The sequence below is a fragment of the Rhipicephalus sanguineus genome, chromosome 11, assembly GCF_013339695.2.
Source record: "Rhipicephalus sanguineus isolate Rsan-2018 chromosome 11, BIME_Rsan_1.4, whole genome shotgun sequence".
NCBI lineage: Eukaryota > Metazoa > Arthropoda > Arachnida > Ixodida > Ixodidae > Rhipicephalus > Rhipicephalus sanguineus.
Window position 1 is genome coordinate 62,069,386 of NC_051186.1, and position 12,811 is coordinate 62,082,196.

The window sequence follows — 12,811 nt, forward strand, 5'->3', positions numbered from 1 at the left end:
AAAAATGATTTGCTATCTTGCCTTACCAGTTCAGAATGCTTACTGTATGCAGACGACACAACAATTGTTAACACTGATAAATGCCTCTAATCTCTGACACAGAAGCTAAATGATGACCTTTCAGGCTTGGCTGCTTGGTGTATCCATAATAAATTACAAATAAATCCCACTAAACGAAATTCGTTGTTTTCCACTCTCACCAACGTGAACATAATCATATCCCGCCAATATTTCTAAATCAATTCGCAATTGAAGCAGACGATGAGGCGACCTTCTTGGGAATTAAACTGGACCGTCATTTGAAATTTCATTCGTATGTTGCATACCTGCGAAAAAAAAATGGCTTACGGCATACGTGTTCTAATTAAATCCCGCGATATATTTTCCAAACCCACATTACTTTCATTGTACTACGCTTTTATTCATTCTCATATTAATTACTGTATCACATCTTGGGGCAATACCTACAGCAGTCATCTCGTCTCCCTTCAAACTATGCAAAATCACTCTATTAGAATACTTACCCACAGTCATTATCGCAGTGATGCTAAAGCACTCCTGCATGCCAACAACATCCTAACAATCGAGAACACTTTCAAATATAATCTAGGAATACTATTTTTCAAGCAAATAATCAATCAGCTTCCTTTGTTTATAATCCCTCCATCAAGTCTAGAGAATACAAACTTGACAAGGTTTGCACAAAATCACAATTTTATCTTACCTATAGTTAATACTAACTATGGCAAACAAACAGCCCACTTCACTGGAATCTATTTCTGTAATACTATACCTTCAGGAATAAAAACCTCGGAATCAATCGGCATATTCAAAAAAGATATGAAAACTTTCCTCTCATCCATTCCATAATCTGGATAGTTTTGGTCACTTCTATTACTCCCGCTCCCTTTCGTGCCTTCTCACAACCTAATGTTAACGCAGCATCGCATCATCATCCTACATTGCTGATATCAGATGTCTCTGTTTAGTTTTCTTTTTCGTAGTTTATTTTTTAACATTTTTCACCATGGTAATTATCTGAAAACTGTTTAGGAGAGTTGAATTACCTCTATTTTTTATGTTGTCTAATTTCAGTTTTTGTTGCTACTTTCTGCTAATGATTTTCTTCAGTAGAACTCCTTTTTTCTTTTTTACCTGCGATGTATTTTATTACCTGTTTTCTGCACCACTGTTTGCTGCACCAATTACTTGTTTCTATGTTCACTACTGTAGGAGGTCCCGATTCAGTCTCTGACTATGGGACCTGCTTCTGTATACACAAATTTTGTAATTGATTCGATAACTAAATAAAACGATTTCAGATTCTGATTTCACCTTGCACATATTTGTCATGTACGAGCGTCTTCATCCCTTCTGTGACGTGTCGCAGAATATTTGCAATATTTTTGTGCTCCGCAGGGGTGAAATTATTTGCGTGCCATGTTTTAGACGTGTTTTTGTTCACATTGCACGTATTTGCGCAGTTCGTGCGTCTTCACCCTCGCTGTCACGTGACTAAATATTTGCAATATTTTTGTGCTTTGCAGGATGCAGCCGTTGCCCACGACGAGCAGAATGCTGTGTGCCCTGGCGCGTACAACGCCTGCCATCTATCGCTTCCGTTGGAGCAGCTTCACAGAAAGGACTGTACGAGATATGACAACGCGGCAGAACATGTATTGGACATTTTGTAAGGAATTCAATGGAAGAAAGCAGAAACTTCATATGTATAGAAAAAATAAAACGTTTCATTGTCTCACTTTTGTCTTTCGTTGTCGCATTGAATGCGAAAGCAGTGACATACGCATGACTAAATATTCTTTTGCGTGTTCTTTTCCGCGGCATTTGTTGGTCACCGCGGAAAGAAACACGCGAAAAGAGTATTAAGTCTTGCGGAGAGTAACTGTAGAAAATCATCCCTGGGATAAAAAGTTCATCCGAATGGAGCGTTTGAGTGGACTGACCGTTGGTCCTTGCGAGGTGCAACTGCGAGGACTAACGGTTGCCCGGTAAGGTGTAAATGTGAGGACCAAATGTTAGTCCATTGAGGTGATCTGTGGGGACTAACAGTTGCCCGGTAAGGTGTAAATGTGAGGACTAAATGTTAGTCTATTGTGGGGACTAACTGTTAGACCCGGTGCCGTTAGTCCTTAACGGGATTAATGGTTGTGGCAGCCCCATTAGTCCCCAAAAGGACGAACCACACACCCTTTTAACACCCTTTTGCCTTAGAGTGTACCAGTATGTCGTCAAGGTAAACGAAGCAGAAGTCGAGGCCGCGGACGACTTCGTCGATGAAGCGCTGAAAGGATTGTCCAGCGTTCCTCAGGCCGAAGCTCATGAAGGGAAACTCGAACAAACGAAAGGGAGTGATGATTGCCGTTTTCGGGACGTCATCCGGATTGACGGGTATCTGTGTGTAGGCCTTCACCAAGTCTAGCACGGAGAACACGTGGCAGCCATGAATGCGATGGGCGAAGTCCTGTATGTGGTGGACGGGGTACCTGTCCGGGATGGTGGGCGCGTTGAGGGCACGGTAGTCGCCACAGGGCCGCCAGCCTTCGGTCTTCTTCGGAACAAGGTGGAGTGGCGAGGCCCATGAACTGTCAGAGCGGCGGGCGATTCCTTCGCGGAGCATGGCCTCGAACTCTGCTTTGGCTATGCGCATGCGGTCAGGGACAAGGCGACGGGCGCGGCAGAAAACCGGGGGGCCTGAAGTGGTCCGGATGTAGTGCACGGTGGTGTGCTGCACTTTGCGTGGCAGTCCGCTGGGGCGCGTCAATCCGGGAAATTCGGCGAGGATGGCGTGGTACGGCGAATGGTTGTCAACACTGAGTACCTTGATGCTTGGCTGTTGGGCGGTCGTTCGCTGGCCTGGTGTGGAATGTCCCGTTGTCGCGTCGATGAGAAGGTCATTGCGGCAGTCGGGAAGGAGGTTGTAGTGGGCCAGAAAGTCTGAGCCGATGATTGGCTCGGCGACGTCGGCGATGACAAAATTCCAGCAAAGGTCACGGCGCAAGTTTCTGAGCTGGATGTGCAGGCGGAACGAGCCGTACGTCTTGATTGTGGAGCGGTTTGCCGCGCTGAGCTCGAAAGACGTAGGCGGACGAGGACCTTGAATATGGGATCGCGGGTAGCAGCAAATGTCCGAACCGCTGTCGACAAGGAACCGCTGCTTCGTGATTTGGTCCGTGACGAAGATGCGACGGCCTCCGGGTTGGCAGCTTGCGGCCGTCTCTACGAGCTGCCCACCACTGCAAGCCTACACCTTTCGTGTTCAAGGAGTTAGCTTCGTGCACGCACGCTTTCCTCCGCGACGACACCGTCCGCAGGCCTTTCCAGCCACCCTACAGCGGACCCTACCTGGTCGTCCATCGCGACAACAAGAACTTCACTCTGCGCCTGAACGGAAACGACGTCCGCGTCTCCATTGACCGGCTCAAGCCCGCATACATCGCTTCGAACGAGCCGGACAGCGCCACTCCAACCACAGGCATCTATCCACAGCCGCCGACGTCGCAGCCCGCTCCGGTCACGACACGCTCTGGACGTCTGGTACGCCTCCCAGATTTCTACAGACCCTGAGGGCTCTGCACTCCGCGGGGGGGTGATGTGGCGACAGCCTGGATGGTGGACAACAGCTGCGGCAAGGAGACCTCGACGACGCGATCAGCAATCTCCGCAAGTTCGTCCAGAGGTAGCCGAACCTGAGCCCGCAGAATTGCCTGGACGTGCGGCGGGAGTCGTTGGAGCCAAAGCGCTCGCAGGAAGGAATCCTGGACTTGCATGTTGCCCGCGAGCGCACGCATGTGGCGCAGGAGCTGCGATGGTTTGCGCTCGGCAAGCTCTGCGGACTGAAGTTGTCGTACCCTCTGTTCTTCCGAGAGCGACAGGCGGCGGATGAGTGCGGTCTTCAGGTGTTCATATAGGTTGGCCGTTGGTGGATTGGCCAGGATATCCCGGACCTCGCTGGCATAACGTGCGTCCAGGTCGGCGACGACGTAATTGTAGCGGGTCCGGTCTTGCGTGATGCGCGCCAGGGATAACTGGGCCTCGACCTGGGCGAACCAGACCTCGGGCGAGTCCGCCCAAAACGGTGGAAGCTTGACGGCGACACGCGAGGTGTCGTATGAGGCAGCGTGCGGGATGGCTTCTGCAGGGGCTCTGACATCCTCAGTGGCGCCGGCAGGTACGGCTAGGGGCGCGGAGACGTTGCCGGGATGTTGCTGCTGCAGGGCCTGCAGTTGATGCTGAAGTTCTTCCACTTGCTGGCGAAGAGCGGCAAGGGCTTCCGGGTCGGCCATAGCGGTGCGGTTGGTTCGGTTTCCGGGTCTGGTGACCCGGAAACCGAACCATCACGTCCGGGTCACCAGATGTGGGATGCCGTGTCGATGGAAGGACGCATCCCAACATAAAACGTAACAAATGTTTATTAACGGAGTAGCAGCAGCGGGGCGAGCATACCGACGCTGCGCTCAGTCGGGTAGTGAAGGAATGATCTCTTCTGAGCTTGGCAGCTTGGTTTTATAGCCACCGTCGGTGACGTAAGCCTCCGGTGACACTGTCCCTTATCTGAGGCGTGGTGTAGCATGCAGCCGTGTCACGCCGGCCTAGATAGTGACGAGGCGGAGGCTGCGCCGCTTTGTGCGCACTGTGTCGCCACAGACGCATACGTACAGACGTTTACACATACCCCTCCAAGAAGCGCTGGCCGTTATATATTCACTGAATTACAGTGGACCATGGTGGCACAAAGGTGCGTCATTTTTCTTCTACTCTTTACGATTTCATGGCTGCGTCACAATATACGCCGGCATTATTAAATAGTAGCTATGGCTTAGCCAAGCGCACCAGTTAATCTAAAGCCGCATGATAATGAACAATATAATTACAAAGAGTTGATTAATTTAGTGCGAAAACGACCATATTGAGAACCGTTCATACCATTCCGACGACATTTTGAAGTAGCGCCATCTTCCGACAGCGGCCACAGATGAAATTTCTCTCTCTGATTTCTTTATTTTCAATAGTTACTGTGTGAGGGCGCAACATCGGCAACATAGTTCAGATTCCGTCGCCTTCGTCGCGTCGACTTCGTTGAGTGGTTTGGCGTTAACATCTGTTCACATTCTGTTCATGCGTTGACCACAAGTATGACGATGGGCCATGGATTCTTTCAACTGCTAGCCCTTCAGTGACAATGCTTCTGATGCGGTACGGCCGTCTCATTTGTGTACACGTACGTTACAACGCGGGTCGTGCGAAGAAACAAGACAAGATGGCCTCGCACCGGACGGTGGTCTTTCGAGAGCGATGTCAGTGGCTCTTGGCGTCGCGGCAGCTCAATTACATGAGTAGAAAAACTGGCGCTACACCGCGCGAATTATAGAAAAGAACGCTACCCACACTACGTGTTCTGTAATATTTCAGTACGCTGTACCTACATGCTGCTCTGCTACTGTTACGTCACGGTATTCGCCTGGCGTGTGAAATTGTGCTCATTGTGCGACAACTGTGTAGTTGTCGTTGTGGCGGTGGTTTGTCTTGCGTTAGATTTAGAATACTCTTTTCACAAAGGTGAGTGAGAGTGTTAGCGATTACCCACTGTGCACAGCTGTCATTAGAAGCGCATTTTGTGTTGAGTTTCGCACGCCAAAGCAAAATCCTGAGAACGAGAGATACATACTGCACGCGTGCATAAGTCGGTCCTAATTCTCAGTGATGGCATGCGTATTCCAAAACGCATGTGATTGAGAATTTTGGCTTAATTGACAGAAGTCACTGACTTATTTTTCAGATATGTGCAATTATGATGCAGGTTAACGTTAAAATGCGGCCACGGCGGCCACATTTCAATGGGGGCGAAAGGCAAAGAACACCCATGTGCTTATGTTCGGGTGCACGTTAAAGAACCCCAGTTGATCGAAATTAATCCGTAGTCCCACACTACGGCGTGCCTCATAATCATACGGTGGTTTCGACACGTCAAACTCCAGCAATTATATGTTATCGTACTTTCACGCATGCACTGTCCAGTAGTATCACGTTTGCTAAAATGTTGTAAAAATTAACCTTCATGCTTTATATTGCTTGTTGTATTGATAAGTGCTATAAGTGCTGTGTAAAACTAAAAACGCGTGCTCTAGCCAAGTATGTTAACGCTGAAAAAAGTTGAATTATTGGTGTACAGTCTAAGGTGTTCATTAAAACAAGACTGTTTTGTGAAGCGGGACTAACTGTATTTATGACAAGCAGATCATGCGCAAACGTATACTAACAACACGAGACACACGGAAGTATGCGGCGCATCGCGCACACGCCGAGCCTGTAAAAAAAAAGAAAAAAAACGCCACACACGTTACTCAACACATAGAACAAAAACAATGAACGTCACTGGTGTGTTGCTCGCATCAATCCTAGGTACAAGTAATTGCACGCGGCTGGCCGAGATCGGTAGCACTGGATAGTCTGGTCTGAGGCTGCCGAGTCAGCCGAGTGAGCGCGAAAGGGCAGCCGCTCTCCGCAGCACGGAATCACGATTTAACTCTGCGCGCGCAAGTCACGTGGTTGAGGAGAAAAGTTTCTCCCTTGGCGCATGCCGCAAGAGGGCGCGACGAGTAAATCGTCCGCAAAGGAGAAAGTCGCGGCTCCGAAGGAGGAACGGAGCCCGTTGCTCCATTCTCGCTCCCTTTTTTTTTTTAGAGTGTTCATACTGTTCCTTTAATCACGTAAGTACTATTCAAGTACCGGCAGGGACTTCACGTGACGCGACGTCATTGACTAACACTATTAAATCTTGCACTCCAAGGATGTCAAGGCATTCTGATAAAGATAGGTCCACCTATCAAAATGTCGGCCAGCGTGTCGGAGGAACCTGCTCCTGTTCATACAAGTTCTCTATAGCATTCTCTTTAGCTGCACACTAGAGTCTGTTTATTTATTTAGTTAGTTGTTTGTTTATTCTTTCTTTCAAGAGTATAGTTGAAAAGTACACTGAGGGAATTTCTACACCATCGCCCTAGAGAGGTGCGAGGAAGAGCCACTTAAATAACAAGAGAACGGCCGCTGCAGCCGCCGAAAGAAACGTGCTGCCTTGCAGCAACACTCTAGGAAAAAATTGAGTATTTGGGGACTATTTCCGCCACGCAACAATAATTGGTATCGGGCTTGATCGCATTTCCTATCTTGAAAACCTGACTGTTGTCGCTTTTCTATCAAGAATGCTATGCCACACTGATAACGCGTGCGCCTTTCGTGACCGGGAAGTACCGGGACCGCGGTGACAAAGCGAGCAAAGTACGCGAGGTGGATGACGATTATAGTTGTGTGGCAGAAACACTCCTCAATCACTCGATTTTTTCTTAGAGTGAAGATATGGGGCAAGTGCCTCGTGCAGTAGCAAGAAAAACGACAAAAAAAAACAACAGCATCAAACAGACTGTGATACTATGCACTAACAGCGAAAGGAGTAGAGGGAGTGCTTGTACAGTATCAAGAGAAACGACAAACAAGAACAGAAAAAAACGCCAGGCCTGCGCTGAAATCGCAGCACAGTCACAGCGAAAGCTGGAAGAGCGGCGTTTCTAGAGCCCGTTGTAAGCTCTCTTGGGGCTACAATAGAAGTACACTAGAATGGTACCCACTACGCCATAAATCACAATTTTTGTGAAGTTGGGAAGCACCTACTAAGCCATTATTCGTCATTGTGCGGAGAAGTGACGCACCAGCTACACGTCTGTAAGGCATTATGTGCACTTTGTTGACGCGACGACTGATGACGATGAAGAATTATGGCTCAGCCCTTTATAATGGGTTGGAAGCTTTAAACGGCCCACCAGTTATGCAATGTGCATTGGGTGACGCCCGGTCGCTATTTCCCTCTCCCGTCATGCTGCATAACATACGTTGACGTGGGAGAGAGACGGGAGGGGGAGGGCGAAGAACTACTGAGACCCCGAGGAAATGGATCATGCGCTTATGGGCTTCCTTGGCAACCAATACAAGTGCACTTGCGAGGAACCCACTACGCTCTAAATCATTGTAATTTTACTGAGACCCCGAGGAAATGGATCATGCGCTTATGGGCTTCCTTGGCAACCAATACAAGTGCACTTGCGAGGAACCCACTACGCTCTAAATCATTGTAATTTTACTGAGACCCCGAGGAAATGGATCATGCGCTTATGGGCTTTCTTGGCAACCAATACAAGTGCACTTGAGAGGAAACCACTACGCTCTAAATCATTGTAGGTTTTGAGAAGTAGGGCAGCAGGCACTGTGCAATTTTTCATCATTCTACGGAGAGCCGTGGTTACCTGCTAAACACATGTAAGGCATTATGCGCACTTTGTTGATGCTGTGCCTGATGACGACGAAGAATTATGGCAGAGCCCTTGGTAATGGGTTGGAAGCATTCAACAACCTACTCGTTGCACAATTCGCATTGTGTGACGCCTGGTTACATAATTCGCATTGTGCGGCGCTTGCTGCTTATTTTACTCTTCTACCACGCTATATTGCATATGCTAATGTGGTTCCTTCCCGACATGAAGCCTGTATAGGACATTTTTGCAAAGCAGTTTCAAGCACCGGCATGGCTCAGAGGTTGAATACTGGGCTCCCACGCAGAGGGCCCAGGTTCGAACCTCGTTCCATCCTGGAATTTTTTTCTTATTTAGTTTTTTTTCTTATTTCGAGCGATACTGGTTACGGACACCGGCGGCGGCGGCGGCGGCGGCGGACAACTACGGCGCCAAAAACGGCCGGTGAAATGATCTCATAACAGCTTTCGCTGTAAAAAAACATAGTTCATCCCTTCGTCATGGGAATGCGCATACCACGGAAGTGATACACGAGATGCTTGCACAGTGCCTATTGGTGTTGGGCACCTAGAGCAACGCTTGATGTGAATGCACCCACATTCATACCTAGTGGCACTTCTCCATCCCGACGATTAACATCCGTGATCATGAATAAAGCTTTGTGGTAGCTGTAGTAGTTAACATACATCTCGACACACCATATGGTGAATCCCGGGCGAAGATAGCGTACATGTCCATAATAAACAGTGGCGCTCGCAACCACTGGATGGTCGTCGCCGTGAATCGTTTGACGTGGTTGCTCAACCACCGCTTTATCTGCCGCAGTAGAGAAAGACGCTTTCTCGTTTATCATGAGCCATTTAGTTCAGCATAGCGCATGTGGTTAATATAGTTGAGCGATAGAGACCGTGTATTCTTCGGTCACTGTCGAGTGCGCAGGAGACCGTGTAGTCGTAGCGCCAGCAAGTATAGGAGTCAGCAAGAAGAGAAGCTGACTACAATCCATGCGAAGGGCACGGTGCTTTTGAATTCTCAATTATAATCCGAATGGACATTCTGAATGCTGTCAGAAGCACTACTTGTCAGCTTTCTAGAACTGGGATCGTTTTTCTGCGTGCTTAAACAAACTGTTTAAACAATCAAACACGTTGCTCGTTTTACCGCTGGTAAGATCTAATTATTTAGCCAGGTTGGCAGGTATTTTTCAGTGCAATGACACAGAGGTTGTAGAAAGGTGAAGGAATGAATGTTTCGGCGTTTGCTAACAATTGATCGCCAAAGCGAGTGATTGTTTGGGGTTAAGTAAACATATTATATCTAAAGGTTCAGATTAGTGGATATATTTAGCCACGAGCTTCAGGATGCTCGAAAGTGCTACTTAATGTCACCGAATTGTACTGAATATCTGTGTTGTGCTGAATGCCTCTCAAACGCTAACAGTTCCTTCCTGTAGAAGTGGGCTACAAAATTACCCATAGGAACAATGCTATTCAGAAAGTCCGAGAGGCGTGTCATGTTCGAGAGGCGTCTAATGAAAAAAAAAAAATCTTGCAGGGCGCTTGAGCTTCGCCTTCAAGAGTAAAACACTATAGCTAATCGGGACCCATGCGCATCGCCTTCTCAACTGCTTGCCTGACTTCGGTTCTCGGTACATGCTTCAACCGTGCCGCAAGGACGCGAACGTCTTGTGCTCCTAACACTGGCCGTTCCAAACTATCCTAGAATGCCTACTGCAAGTATAGTTGCGCAGTGCCCACTACGCCATAATTCTTCGTTTTGCGAATCGGCGAAAGGCCCACTGCTCCTCCGTAGGGCAACGCGCGAACCTACGCAGCTGCTAACTTTGTTAATACTTTTGCTGATGATGATGATTACATATCTCTGAGGGCGTTGTACTGGGTGGGCTTTTAAAACACCCACTCGTTGCACAATGCACATGCTTTTACGCCTGGCGCGATTCTGCGTTTCTGCCAAACATTATTACAGGCGTTAAGAAGACTCCTTTCACTACATGACACTCATGAAGTGTTTTTTTCCTAAGTAGCTCAAAGCAATAGCGTATAGCTTTGTGGTAGAGCACCTGCCTGGCACGTAGAAAGCCTGGGTTTGATTCTCACTCGAACGAAAGGTTTCATTGTTTATATCATTTGCGTCTTCCTCGATTTTTTGGTCATGGACAAGGCTGATTTTTCGCTCACAGCCAACAACGCCGACAGCGACGTCAAGGCCAACGCCGGAATTCCCGCAAAACGAGTTTCTTAACGCTATCGCGTTAACATACAGGATGCCAGATTTGCACAGAGTACACTCGAAACCCAGTAACCTATAACTATACCTGTAAGCTCGAGTAACCTATAAAGTAGCTGCTACATCGCTCGTACTTTTGATGTTTTCATTATTTTGGCTCGAGATAAGGCTTACACTGTCGAAGTAGAATACGAATGGAACTGTTGATCGGTTAATTCTCACTGCTGTCAGCATGTAACCTCTGTATTGTAACCCATGAATTTTCTTGTAACGCTTAACCGAGATTCCAAGGATACCTAAGTAATGAACTGGAAGTTCGCAATTTAAACATGCGCTAAGTGCAGGATAAGTTGTCTTCGTGCCCGCATGGTCAGTCCGCTTGATAAACACGTGTACGCCTGCCCAGTCACAGATTACGCCTCAAGGTAGCTTACTCATTGAGCCAGCAGGCCGTTATATTGGGACTATATCCCGCAGGAAAATGTTCTGCATGCATAATGACGATTCTTGCAGCGTGAGGAATCACCGACTGTATAAATAGAGAGCTATACCTCTTTTTTCTGCGGCATCGTATTTGCTGCCTACACACATATTGGTCCCTAGTAGGATTTATAATTACCACATAAGCTAATGTATGCTACCGCAGCAACTTATAAAAGATTGCTAGTAGTTTTGTTGGTGCTTGTTCTTATCCCCACATTCACAGTCTGAGAACCGCTTTTCAGATTAGTACTTTTCGTGACAAAACTAATGCTCATTTCGCACTATGGCTTGTTCCTGTGGCGAGAAAGAAAGCATCATTATTATTTTGTATGCAAGGTCTGCCATACTCAGGTCGCTACATTAACTCACATGCTCTGAGACTGTTACAAAAAGCCGCAAGGTGGTAACTCCGGAACCCTTCCGCCACAGTGGGCCGCTGCCTTGCGCAGCCCCAGCCTCGGCGACCTACTTGGGATTTCCAGCAGTCCCGCGAGGCGGCGGTGAGGCAAGGCCTCGGCGTACCCACGTGGGAGACTTAAGGCCTGGTCGGGCGAAAGCTCTGCAGGTCTATGAATAAAGTTGTTACCAACCAACCAACCTGCTGCGAACCTGGAGAGCCGCTTTGCTGTATTTAATGAGTGTGCGTATCCATGGCGCGAGCTCAACCGCACGGACTATAATGCACCAAAAGTTTCTTGCAGGCGCAATGCGAAGTTTCCTAAAAAGCTCCCAAGACACGTACTGTGGTCTCACCGGAAGACACGTTGATTAGGATTTTCAGGAAACAGCCCTTAAGCAAGTAGAAAATTTGATGAAATCAAAATGAAATGATATATCAATTTGTACGTCTCCCCGATTATTATATGTGTATACTTCGATACGACAAAAATATACCTCACAAAACTGAAATGAAATAAAATGAATTTAAAATAAACATCTGCAGCACATGATCTTTTTCTATATTGTATATACCGTATATACATATTGAGTGATAGGCTGCACTTGATACTTCTTTCCAGATATTAAAAATATTTCCGCGAGTGTATTTCTGATGTATTCTGGTTTGACCCGCAAAGACGGTTAACAACAGTCCACGCAGACCGCGCTGCAGTGTTTGAGAAGCTTCGTGATTGTAGTAGATCATTTTGTTAAGATTGTGTGCAGGACGCGAATAGTCAAGTTTATTCGACAGTTTGCGTGACCACAAGTGATAGGGCTGGAAAGTTCGATACTTGATGTATAAAGAATGCGCGTCCCAGCGATGATCAGCTTTATCGACGGCCGTCGCTCTGTTCACCGCTATCAGTGTACAGTGTGTGTTGCTGTAGTTTGACTTTCCTTTTCCCGGCGGCAAGTCGGGCCAAACAAAGTTTCATCTTGGACACGCTGGCTGCTGCCTTCGTCGACGTCATGACCACGTGACAATATTCCAACGCACTCTATGGCTGCGCTACCAAATGCATGCTGCTCACTAATGCGCGGAGTAGGTCACACTTTTTTGTGTCTCGCTTAATTGCTTAATTAGATAAGATTGATTAATTATTTTCTAATGAAACTAAGCTGGGCTAACATTTCAATCAGAAAGTTGTCAGTTGGTTAACAAAACGCGTGATCATCCCTCGACAGAGTAACAATGGCAACAATTTCGTGTACCTGTGTCACGCAATGGCAACTCATGAGCAGGGCTGACTACCGGAGTTCATTGGCTTAAGATGTATAGCGTGGTTCGTATTCCCTCATTTCGAAGCTAGCAGCATCAG